This window comes from Mesocricetus auratus, unplaced genomic scaffold, assembly GCF_017639785.1.
Source record: "Mesocricetus auratus isolate SY011 unplaced genomic scaffold, BCM_Maur_2.0 Super-Scaffold_100008, whole genome shotgun sequence".
Lineage (NCBI taxonomy): Eukaryota > Metazoa > Chordata > Mammalia > Rodentia > Cricetidae > Mesocricetus > Mesocricetus auratus.
This window is the reverse complement of record NW_024429192.1, coordinates 17,886,751-17,897,043: the sequence shown is the minus strand read 5'-3', so window position 1 is coordinate 17,897,043 and position 10,293 is coordinate 17,886,751.

Below are 10,293 nucleotides of genomic sequence, written 5' to 3'. Positions count from 1 at the left end.
GTCAAAATAACACTTGCAAATATACCTTCCTGGGACAACTACTATACTATTATATTATTGCATTAGTGAAATTTTGCTTACAGATTTTTTCCAGTTTAGCTTAAATGGAGTCATTGTAAGTGAAAAGCAACCCATCAGAATCAATGACTTTATAACTTAAATAGGTTCACTAATATCTTTATACAATAATCAGTGGATATGGCAGACAACTACAGTGGCAATTTTATTTTTAACTTCCCAGATGGCATTAACTTTTAAAATTAATCCAACATTTTGAAAAATAATTTTTTACACTCACTTAATGGCCACACCCCCAGTGTGTGTGTGTGTGTGTGTGTGTGTGTGTGTGTGTGTGTGTGTGTGTGTTGTAGACATGTCCCACTACACGTGTGGAGGTCAGAGAGCAACTTAAGGAAACTGTTTGTCTGCTCCAACCATGTGGATCTCAGTAATCAAACTCAGGACATCTGGGTTGGTCACAAGTACCTTTATCCTCTGAGCCATCCTTCCTGCTCAATGCAGTTTTTATTTAGTGCTTCTCTACGTGTGTGTGTGTGTGTGTGTGTGTGTATAGATTTTATAAAATCTTGAGAAAGGACTAATTTTTTAGTGAACTTGAAAATGAGCCCAAGTTCCTGATCAAAAGTCACATACTATTTACAGCAGCTATGTGGTAAAAATATAGAAACATAACATATTTTCCAAGAAAATACATAATAGATAACACTTTACCCATTTCCTTTCATACTCACAAACCACACTGCTTGTGTGTGTGTGTGTGTGTGAGAGAGAGAGAGACAGAGACAGAGACAGAGAGACAGAGAGACAGAGATAGTGATAAAATTTAAAAACATAGAATAAGCATCCCTAAAGTAGCCAAGAGGAGACAAAGGCAGGATAGATTTATCTTGAAACTGCAGTTTGCTGTGTCAGTTTATTTCCATGATCAATGAAAGTACACCCACTTACTAACCCTCAACAAAATCAATGCAGTTGATTGGAAAAGATGGGGAGAATGCATGAGGATGCAGGATGCACTTGACCCTTCGCTGCTCACAAATGTTTAAATGATGCTTGGGATGCTGTGAACAATTTTTCACTGTTCTCTTGGGTCTAGAGGAAAACCTAAGACAATTTAGAGTAGACTTGAACTTGCCTCCCATTAGCTACACATCTGGAAGTATATTGATCAGAAAAAATCTATCATTAGACATAGAGAATGCAAAATATAATTCAGTATTAAAAAGAACATGTACAATTCATTTAAGGTAAGCCTACTTTAACATTTTCAATTGTTTAGTTATTTTTTTGGGGGTGAGTTAAACTTGGAGAATTGAACCCAACCTCCTCATGCATGCTACAAACTAGGCCAGAATTATTTCAATAAAAATGCAGATGACCAATAAAAAAGTTAACCCTATTTAATTTGTTATAGTTTACTTTCTCCTTTGTGCCTCAATTTTGTCAGTCACGATTTGTATGTAAAATTATTTTTTCTTTAGAGTAAATTTTTCAAAATGCGAGGTATGGGGACTAACACCTATAATTATAGAACTCCAGAAGCTGAGGAATTTGAAGCCTTCCCAGAAAATATAGTTAGTTCTAGACCAGCCTGAGATATAGCATGATTCTTTGTCTAAAAAGTAAATAAACAAAAATTAAGGTATTTTTCATATTGAGTAAAGTTGTAAAACAAAAATATTACGTATAATCATTATATCTAACCTTTATCAGTCATATTGCACTTACTTAGATGGCAGAAGTTCCATGTGTTATGTGGGAGCTGGCACTCTAGCACGTAACAAAGCTCCAGCCCTTAACAATAGGAATTTCTATAAACTGAAACATAGGTTTTTTTTTCCTTTTGCTGCCATTGTTGTTTTGAGACAAGAGTTTTCCTGGGACACTCAAACCCCTGCCTCTGGTCTTGAGTGCTGAGTTTAGTATGTGTCACTGTTTCTCGCAAAAACCAAGGTTCTCAGAAATAATAGTGACAGAGTTTTCCTGATTCCTTTCTATTCGAAGTAAAAAATTAAAATCTTCAGTGGGTTTGGTAAAGTGAAATAGTTTTAACATTTAAAAAAATCACCATTAAGGCGCAAGCATATGTGTTCTAGCAGTAAATCTGAGGACGGTTTAAGCCTGTGCAGGTAGTTATTCACTGACATGAGCACCAATCCTCTGCATGTATACTGTGATATCATGTACACATTTACTTCAATATTCAGCAACCACTGCCTCTCCATTTCTAAACTTAAAACATCTTTTAGATATTTGTTTCAAATTACTGAAAATTTCTTTTAAATAGACAACCCATGCTAAAGCTTTGGTAGAGGGTTCTGATGCTGCCGTCTGCTACAGTTGATGTAATGATAGTTTGGGGTTCTGCCACCAGCCTGAAGAAGGTCTCTCTAGCTCTCTACTCACAAGGGTAGCTAGACAGCCATCATGAGAGTGAAATGGGACAGCCATATAAGCACATGAAGAAATGCTAGGTAATGCTGGCCAGCACAGATTTCTGCTTCGTTTTCCATTCCATTGCACTGGTGTTTCCATTCTAGTTAGACCTTGGCAGTACCCTGGTTCTCCTTCCTAATTTTATGGGTTAGGAAGTTAACGTTTGCAAGATCACCGATGGATGGAAACTCATGAGCAGTATTAACTCCTAAGCTGACACTGCATCCAGGCTTCTCAAGATCTGGACAAGTTCTTCTCCTACCCCACCCACCATGCTATGTCAAGGTGTGGTGTGCTGCCATACAGAAAGTGTCTCTTACTGGTGAGCTGGTGAAAGCACAAATTATTCTAGGTTGTTCTAGACTGTTACAGATCTACATCCCAACTCTAAATACAATAGACATTCCCAAGTTATTTGTGACTGATTTTGCTTCAGCTTATGTCTTTTCTTTAAAAGCCAGGCTTCATTCCTTCTCTCTCATCCTATCAGCAAGCTCCGGAATGTCACAGTAGCGTGGGCTTGCTGTTAGTAGGTGCAGCCCTGATCATGGCTCATATGCACCCTTCCACGTTGGAGTATGAGTTGATGGTGACTTGTGCTTTGTCATCCCAGGGGCCGCATCTTGAGATGAGCTGCCTTTGTAACTGAAAGGGCATCTGCCACCTGCAGCCTCAAGAGATGCTTGCCCCTGTGTGTGAGTGCTACAGTGAGAGGGACTTTGTCTTTTAAGACCTCTTCAGGGTCATGCTCCTGCCCTGAATGCCACTGCCTCCATCTGACTGTTGTTCTCTGATTACAGTCCTCCTGTGGATGGTGATCAAGAATGGGACCAAAAGTAGGTTACTCACCTCTAAGACAGATGGAAAGGGAAAGGGATAAAGGAGGAGAAGACTCAGAAAGACTGCTTCAATGAGTTACAATCAGTTTTATTTTAATTAATTAGAAGAGTGAACATCAGACTCCCATTGCAGGACCATCCCCAAAAGTAAGAGAAAGCTCTGTGATGTGTGGTTGCTGTTCTATTAATTGTGGTACTTTGCACATATATATATATACATATATATATATATATATATATATATATATATATAGAGAGAGAGAGAGAGAGAGAGAGAGAGAGAGAGAGAGAGAGAGATTGCTTCTTAATCAGACTGGCAATCCTACATTTGGCAGCCCAGAGTCATTCTCTCCCACAAACAACAAAATTATGAAAAAAGTCATATTTTTCCCTTGGCTAAAAGCCAACCATATTCTTTGTCATAAAGATTTTAATGTACATGTTTATTTTTTGTATTTTAGCTTTCTTAGAAGTCTGATGTGGAATCTAATTTAGTCTCAGTAGTGCCTTCATCAGGCAAACACAAACAATGGGTATTTAATTTTATAGAGAATTCCTATCCCGGCCAACACCAATTTACTGGCATCTGATTCTTGTCTCTTTATCTTTTAATTATTCGTTATTTTCTCTGTAAAAAGAAAAGAACCAGAAAGGCCTTTCTTATTTTTATTTCACTTCCTGCTATTCGTTTCTAATGTGAGTAGTAAGTAGAAACAAAATAAACCCTCTGTATTTCTGCTTCTCCCACTACTATTCCATCCCTTCTAAAAAACAGAGCTCTATGATATGTGTTGTTTGGCACTAGAGAGAACATGGCTCTCTGTTCTAGAGAGGTTATACAAACAGGCATCTCCCATTTACTCAGAACCCACAGTAGGAACAGATTCTTGAATCTTCTGATTGTGTTACTTCGTTTCTTGGGAAGTTAGTTTCTGTGTAACCTGTAAATCATCTTGCAGTTTTTAAAGCTACTAGTAAACAAAATCACTTCATCCAAAATAAAAAACAGAGGTACTTCAGTCAAAAAGAAATTCTTTTTATTTTAGTTCTCTAAGTAAATCTATACACTTTAGTTCCCCTAAAAGACAGTAGAATATAAACCTTGGGATTTAATGAGGAATTATGTTATAAGCCTTTCAGAGGGACAGATTAAGTCAGAATTGTACAATCAGCTCTCTCTGCAAAGTTGGATGGTGTTTTAAATCCACATTGCCCCAAATGGTAGACTCCCAGTCATACATGCTATCCACTAGAGATACAGCCAGGGAAACAGAGGCAATGGACTTTGACTTCTGCTTAATTCTAATTTATATTCCAGATTACTGGTTGCAGTTGGTTTCACAATACAAGTTAAATATGGCACAGAAGATATTGGGCAGGTGATTAATATATTACTCCTACACATCCATGAATTTTGAGTCACAGTATGAACTACAAATCATTTTTATGTCACCTACCCTCCTTATTACAAACCTCACCCATTATGTTAATAGAATAATATAATTGGTTTAATTTCAAATAGCATTGAGAAGAAATAAGAGATGCTTGCCCCGCAAGGAAGGAGCAGGCAGACTGTATTATTTCAAAGCACTGCTTCCTGTAACTTCATACATCATTTAATGCACAATCATATCAATTTTGTCGTTTTAATAAGTTAGCACTCGAACCTCCAACAACATTTGAAAATAATTAATATCAAAAGGTCGTGCCAGTGTTATATCTTTAAAATTAAGTATAGAAGCAAAGTCAACATTTTTCTTTGTAATACTTTTGCTATGGTTGAAGCACAAACCCTGATATATAGTCAGAATACAAACCATGATAAGCAGTGCTTAAAAGCTGAGAAGTAGCAGGGGCTGGAAGCTTGAATCTATAACAGTGGTGACCAAATTGCTTGATTTCAACATTTTCTTTTAAATAAATGTTGGTGTAATCAAATCTGCTTTTCTATTGGCCTCAAGGGAGGTCCTGGCAGAGGCCTGGCCACTTGGAACTAGCTAACTGAGGTCTCATGATAAATATTTTACCCATGCCATCCAGTAATAATTGTTATTTTCCTTCCAACTTTTATTGCTTTTGCTTTTCTGAACTCTTCGGTTACTATTTCTTCATGCTTTCTGTGGAGTCAAGTCATATATACTGTTGGATGTAAACAAAAAATAGATTAAGGGGGAAAGCTGATTGTGAATTTGTTGTTTCTGGTTCAAAGACCTAGGAGTGAAGCACTCGTGTACAAGGTCCTCAGAGCTGGGTAGCAGTGACTAGTTGCTGTAAGCATGTGTTCAATTATTAAAAGTGTTGACATTTTGCATCTGATATAGCAAAGTCGTGACACTTATTTACCAAGAGCATTGTGAGCAACTACCTAGGAAAAAGAAGCAGCATAAAGAATGCACAGATGCAAGAGAGTTAAAAAAAAAACAAATCTTATCAAGAAGACGGAGGCAGTCAGCTTAAGACATAAAACGTGACGAAGTCCGCAAGCTTCTTGCTGTTAACTGACAAATAAGTGTGCTAGGCTAATCTGTGTGTGTCAATCTTTGTTTTAACTTCTCTTCCGATTCCGAGTTCCAGCCACTCTCAGTCTCGGAAATCGTGCTTCGTGTTTTCTGTGTTGGTTAACTGCACAGTGGCTCGTTGCTGTCCTTCCTGTCTTCTCCCTGCCTCTACCTTTCATTTCCTTGCTGCCTACCTTTCCCACCCTTTTCTTCCCTGCCTTTTCCCTTTCTGCTGAGAGTTAGCATCATGTTTCCTTCTGGTGGCCACTTCTTTTCCTTTTTTTCTCTTTGTGCCCAAGGGTTGCTCTCCCTCCCACACCCCTGTTTCCTGTTCCTTCTTTCAAATAAGAAGCCTGTAAGAGATGATTTCAGAGCGCTGTGTTCTACTTGCATCTCTTTATAGATCGTGTGATTTTTTTTTTCTGGAACCTCGGCGAATGGTTGGCTGCTCTTTGCATTTGTTGCCCCTGATCGGTTGCCAAAATGCTACCTTAGTTGGTCCTGCAGTGCCGCACTGCATGCTGGGATTGTCTGTGAGAGTAAACTGATGGAGCTGCTGCACCAGACAGCATTGGCTGGAGGATGGTGTCCTTTGCTTCCTTTTTGTATGCCTTTTTTTTTTGTATGCAGTAGAATCACTGATGGCTAGTTCTGTCTGGCAAGTAATTCAGAAATACTGCCAGCGTAGAAAGGGAAGGTAGCAGTTTACCACAATGTCATTACAGGGAGCGATAGAAGAACAAAGAAAACTTGTGTGTTGTGAAACATAAGCACAGCCATGGCCGTGTTTAGCTCTTATGGTAATAGGGTACAGATATACAGGGACTATATATATGTACATATATACATATGTATATATATGTATGTATTCAATCATTAATATGCAGAGCTTGAATGCGTCTATGATGTACGTATACACTATAGTCATTTTTTGTTGTTATTTTTTAAAGTCTTAAAAAATTAAACTATACTGATACCTTGTTGGTTGATTTCACTCCACAATTTAGCATTTCAACACAGTGTAAATCACATTGATTAGTCAGATCCTGGCAGGGCTGGTCTTCTAATTCCTTCGAAATGAGAGTATAGCTAACAAAAACATGAAGCTATTACTTCGATTAAACCCCCACCTTCTTTTTTTTAAGTTATGACTAGAAATAATTGATCTCTACAGACCAGCCACACTGGTGGTGGGTGGGGTCTTCGCTTAAGAATAAAAAGACTCACTTTTGCTCTTTCTTCAGCCAAAGAAGAAAGAAAATGAAACCATAGAATAAAGTCTAGGGCTGTTAGGAAACTGCTGGCATTATGTCTTTCTGTGTCACGTGTGTGCCTGCTGGCTGCTTCCTGAGGTGGGGACCCGGGCGAGACCGCGCCTGAGTCTGTTTCCACACTGTACTTGCAGATCTGTCTTATTGATTAGCAGCAAAAAGGGTGGGGACTGGAGGGGAGGGGAGGGGAGGGGAGCACTAAGTGGCAGCCAGCTCATTGAAGCACCAGACATTTTCTTCCGGGAAGATGTCAAACAGCTGAGAAACAGCCGCAGAGGAAGTAGAAAGGTGGAAAAATAAGGACGAAACGAAGGCATTTCTTAGGAGAGCTCGAGACTCTCTTGCTTTGCTCTCTCTCCCCCTCTCTCTTTTCCCTCCTTTCCTTCCATCATCTGACCTGCAGAGGCGAGAGTGACAGCGTCATGCAAATGCTGCAGTCCAGCAGGTCTGGGAGAGGGTGGATGCCAGACTGTGCGTTAATGTTAATGATGAGCGCAGTGAAAATACCAGCCGCCGCCACCCCTTGCACACAGAAGCGCTCTGAGTCAGCATCAGATGCTAGCCTGACTCTCCGTGTGCCTGTATGCCTGCGTGCGAGGGCGCGCGCGTGCTCGCTCGGGCATCCGTGTCTAGCCGAGGGGAGGGGGTGGCGTGTGAGTGCGTGGAGGGTAAAAGCCAGTCAGTCAGTGAGAAGCAAAGGTACGTTGGAGAGCAACTAAAAATCTGACTGATTTCCATCTTTGGAGCATCAGATGTATTCCCTAAGGAGGATGGGTCTCTGTGATGGGGGTGGTATAATTATGTTAATGTCATATTTATGGAGGGGTGAGATTTTTCATTCTAATAATTGGTTGAATGCTATGGTCAAAAATTGTAAAGCCATATTCAGTTTTAAGGAAAAGCATGGACTTTAATTAAGAACTGTTTTATTTTTTTTCCTTTTTTGCTTTTTGTGAATGCTGCTTTTTGGTTGTTTCTTTTGGATTTTCTAAAACTATTTATTTGGAGCCATAAGTGATTCAGTATGGGAAATCAAATGATAAACAGAAAGAGATCTTATATAATGATGCATTACATCACGGAACAGAATATTTAAGTCTTACGAGGCAAAGTAAAGATCTGGGCAGGGGTGAGGGGGTGGTTAGAAAGGGGTGTGGTACTAGGGTGGAGGAGGGGGACACTTAGCAAATATTTTGTTCAGCCTAGCTTTCCTTGCAGCTTGCGTGGCAATGGATGATTCACCTGCCTACAGGAAAACACTCGAATTCTTTCCATTTTCTCCCTGCTTTTCTCTGTCTTTCTTTCTTTTCTTGTTTCTTTCTTTTTTTAACCTCCCCCTTTCCCTTTTAAGATCAACCATTCCAGAAGAACCAGATGCCACTTCGGTGGCCAGGAGTTTGATGTTATGCTAGTCTGATTGTTTTACCCTGCACTCTGTGCTGCTAAACCCTAGATCATTCCTCAAGTACAGATTTTGTTGAACCACAAACGAGAATCTAAAAGATGGGAGGGAGTTCGATGAATATACAGGATTTGGATTGTGTGTTTTCAAAAGTAGTGAACTTTATGATGTAATTATTCAAAGAAAGGAATCTTTTTTCTTACAATGTTGCCAGGATTTTAAGTTACATGCTTACTAAGTAGCCTTGCTCAAATAACTATGGAGTGTGCATGGAAATATTTACTGTCTGAATAGTTTGCATATTTAAAAAGAAAAATCAAGGTTAATAGGCACTAAATAATGACATGTAGAAAGTTTTTTGTTTGAATCTTAACTGCAACAGTATGTTTAAATCAGATTTTAAATGTTGTATATCCTGGGCCTACTGTGTAACAGTTGTGATATATAAAACTGCAATAGAAGCAAAATTTCCATCAGGGTCCCATTAACTGCCATAGAAGCCTTCTTTAATGTAATGGAACCTGGTGCTACTGTAAAAACCCGCTAGCAGCAGATTTTAACCCATTTGTTGTCTCCTTTGAATAGAATGGAATGTCTCTTAACTGTTCATTGTCTGCTTTGTTCTCATAGTCGTCATTATTGTAAGTTCTAATCTGTAAGTGGTCATCATGATTATTCTGCTCATCTTGACTTTCATGTGTCATGTATGTTTCTATTTCTGTGTTTCAATTAGTGTTTAGAAGACGGAAAAAAAAATTCTGACTGCACCCAACTGTAATTCCTAAGCTGTCCTTTTCACTGGAAGAAGAATTCTCCTGCATCAAACCAGACTTTTCCTAGTCCCTGAGACCCTAACTTGTGAGGGATTTAGTAACATCACAAGTCAGGCTCTTGGGACCTAGGCGGAGGGGTACCAGCAGCATTGGACGTTATTGACTGTCGGCATAAACCACCAGAACAAAAGAGCAGGCATAGATTCTGCCTAGGAAGAAAGAACAATGCTTTTCTTTTTAATCAGCAAGGGCTTCACCATGACCCACCCCCCAAATACAATTGTCAGAAACTGTACTCTAAAAACATGGCACAGTGGTAGCAAAATAGCATTTGTATTTACTATGATTATCAATTCAAGTGCTGCGAGAGAGCTGTATAGGAAGCAGAATTAAAACACAAGTGTTATGAGAACCTTGCTTCGGGTGTACTTTAAGATAAATAAGAAGAGAATATGCCCTTAATTAATGCCAAATTTGTTTATATTCATAACTTCTTGTGTGCATAGAATTATATACCTTAGTTACTTGAGTAAATTATTGTGCCTTCATAGAACTGTGGCTTAGAATACATAAGATTCCAATCATACTTGTGGCCTGGAAAAGAAACAATTTGCAGTCTACTGTATTAATCCTATTCGGGTTGATACAAATTTGTAGGAAATATTGTTTTATACATGGTAGTTTTAGCCAGAGTTTCCCTTAGGGTTTGCCCACACAAAATAGTCTAAGTGTATTAACAATTCTTTCTTTGTGAGATTCACAAAGTCTATGTTAAGAAAAGGACAGTGCTTTTGAATTTTTGCATTTCACTTTGTGTGTGTCTTGAATCTGTGTGAGGTAAAGCATTCAGTGGCACCTATGAAGTCAGATGCCCTGCTCTGTATCAACTGCATCTGAGATGCAGGCTTTGATCAGAATTTTCATTATCAGAAGTAAACATTCCAATCGTAGCCCGTGTGACATGTTTGAATATTTATTAGTCATTGACACATCAACTGTGGATTTTTGGATCTATAATCAATAAATCTATTCCAAATTTGTAAAAATATTACA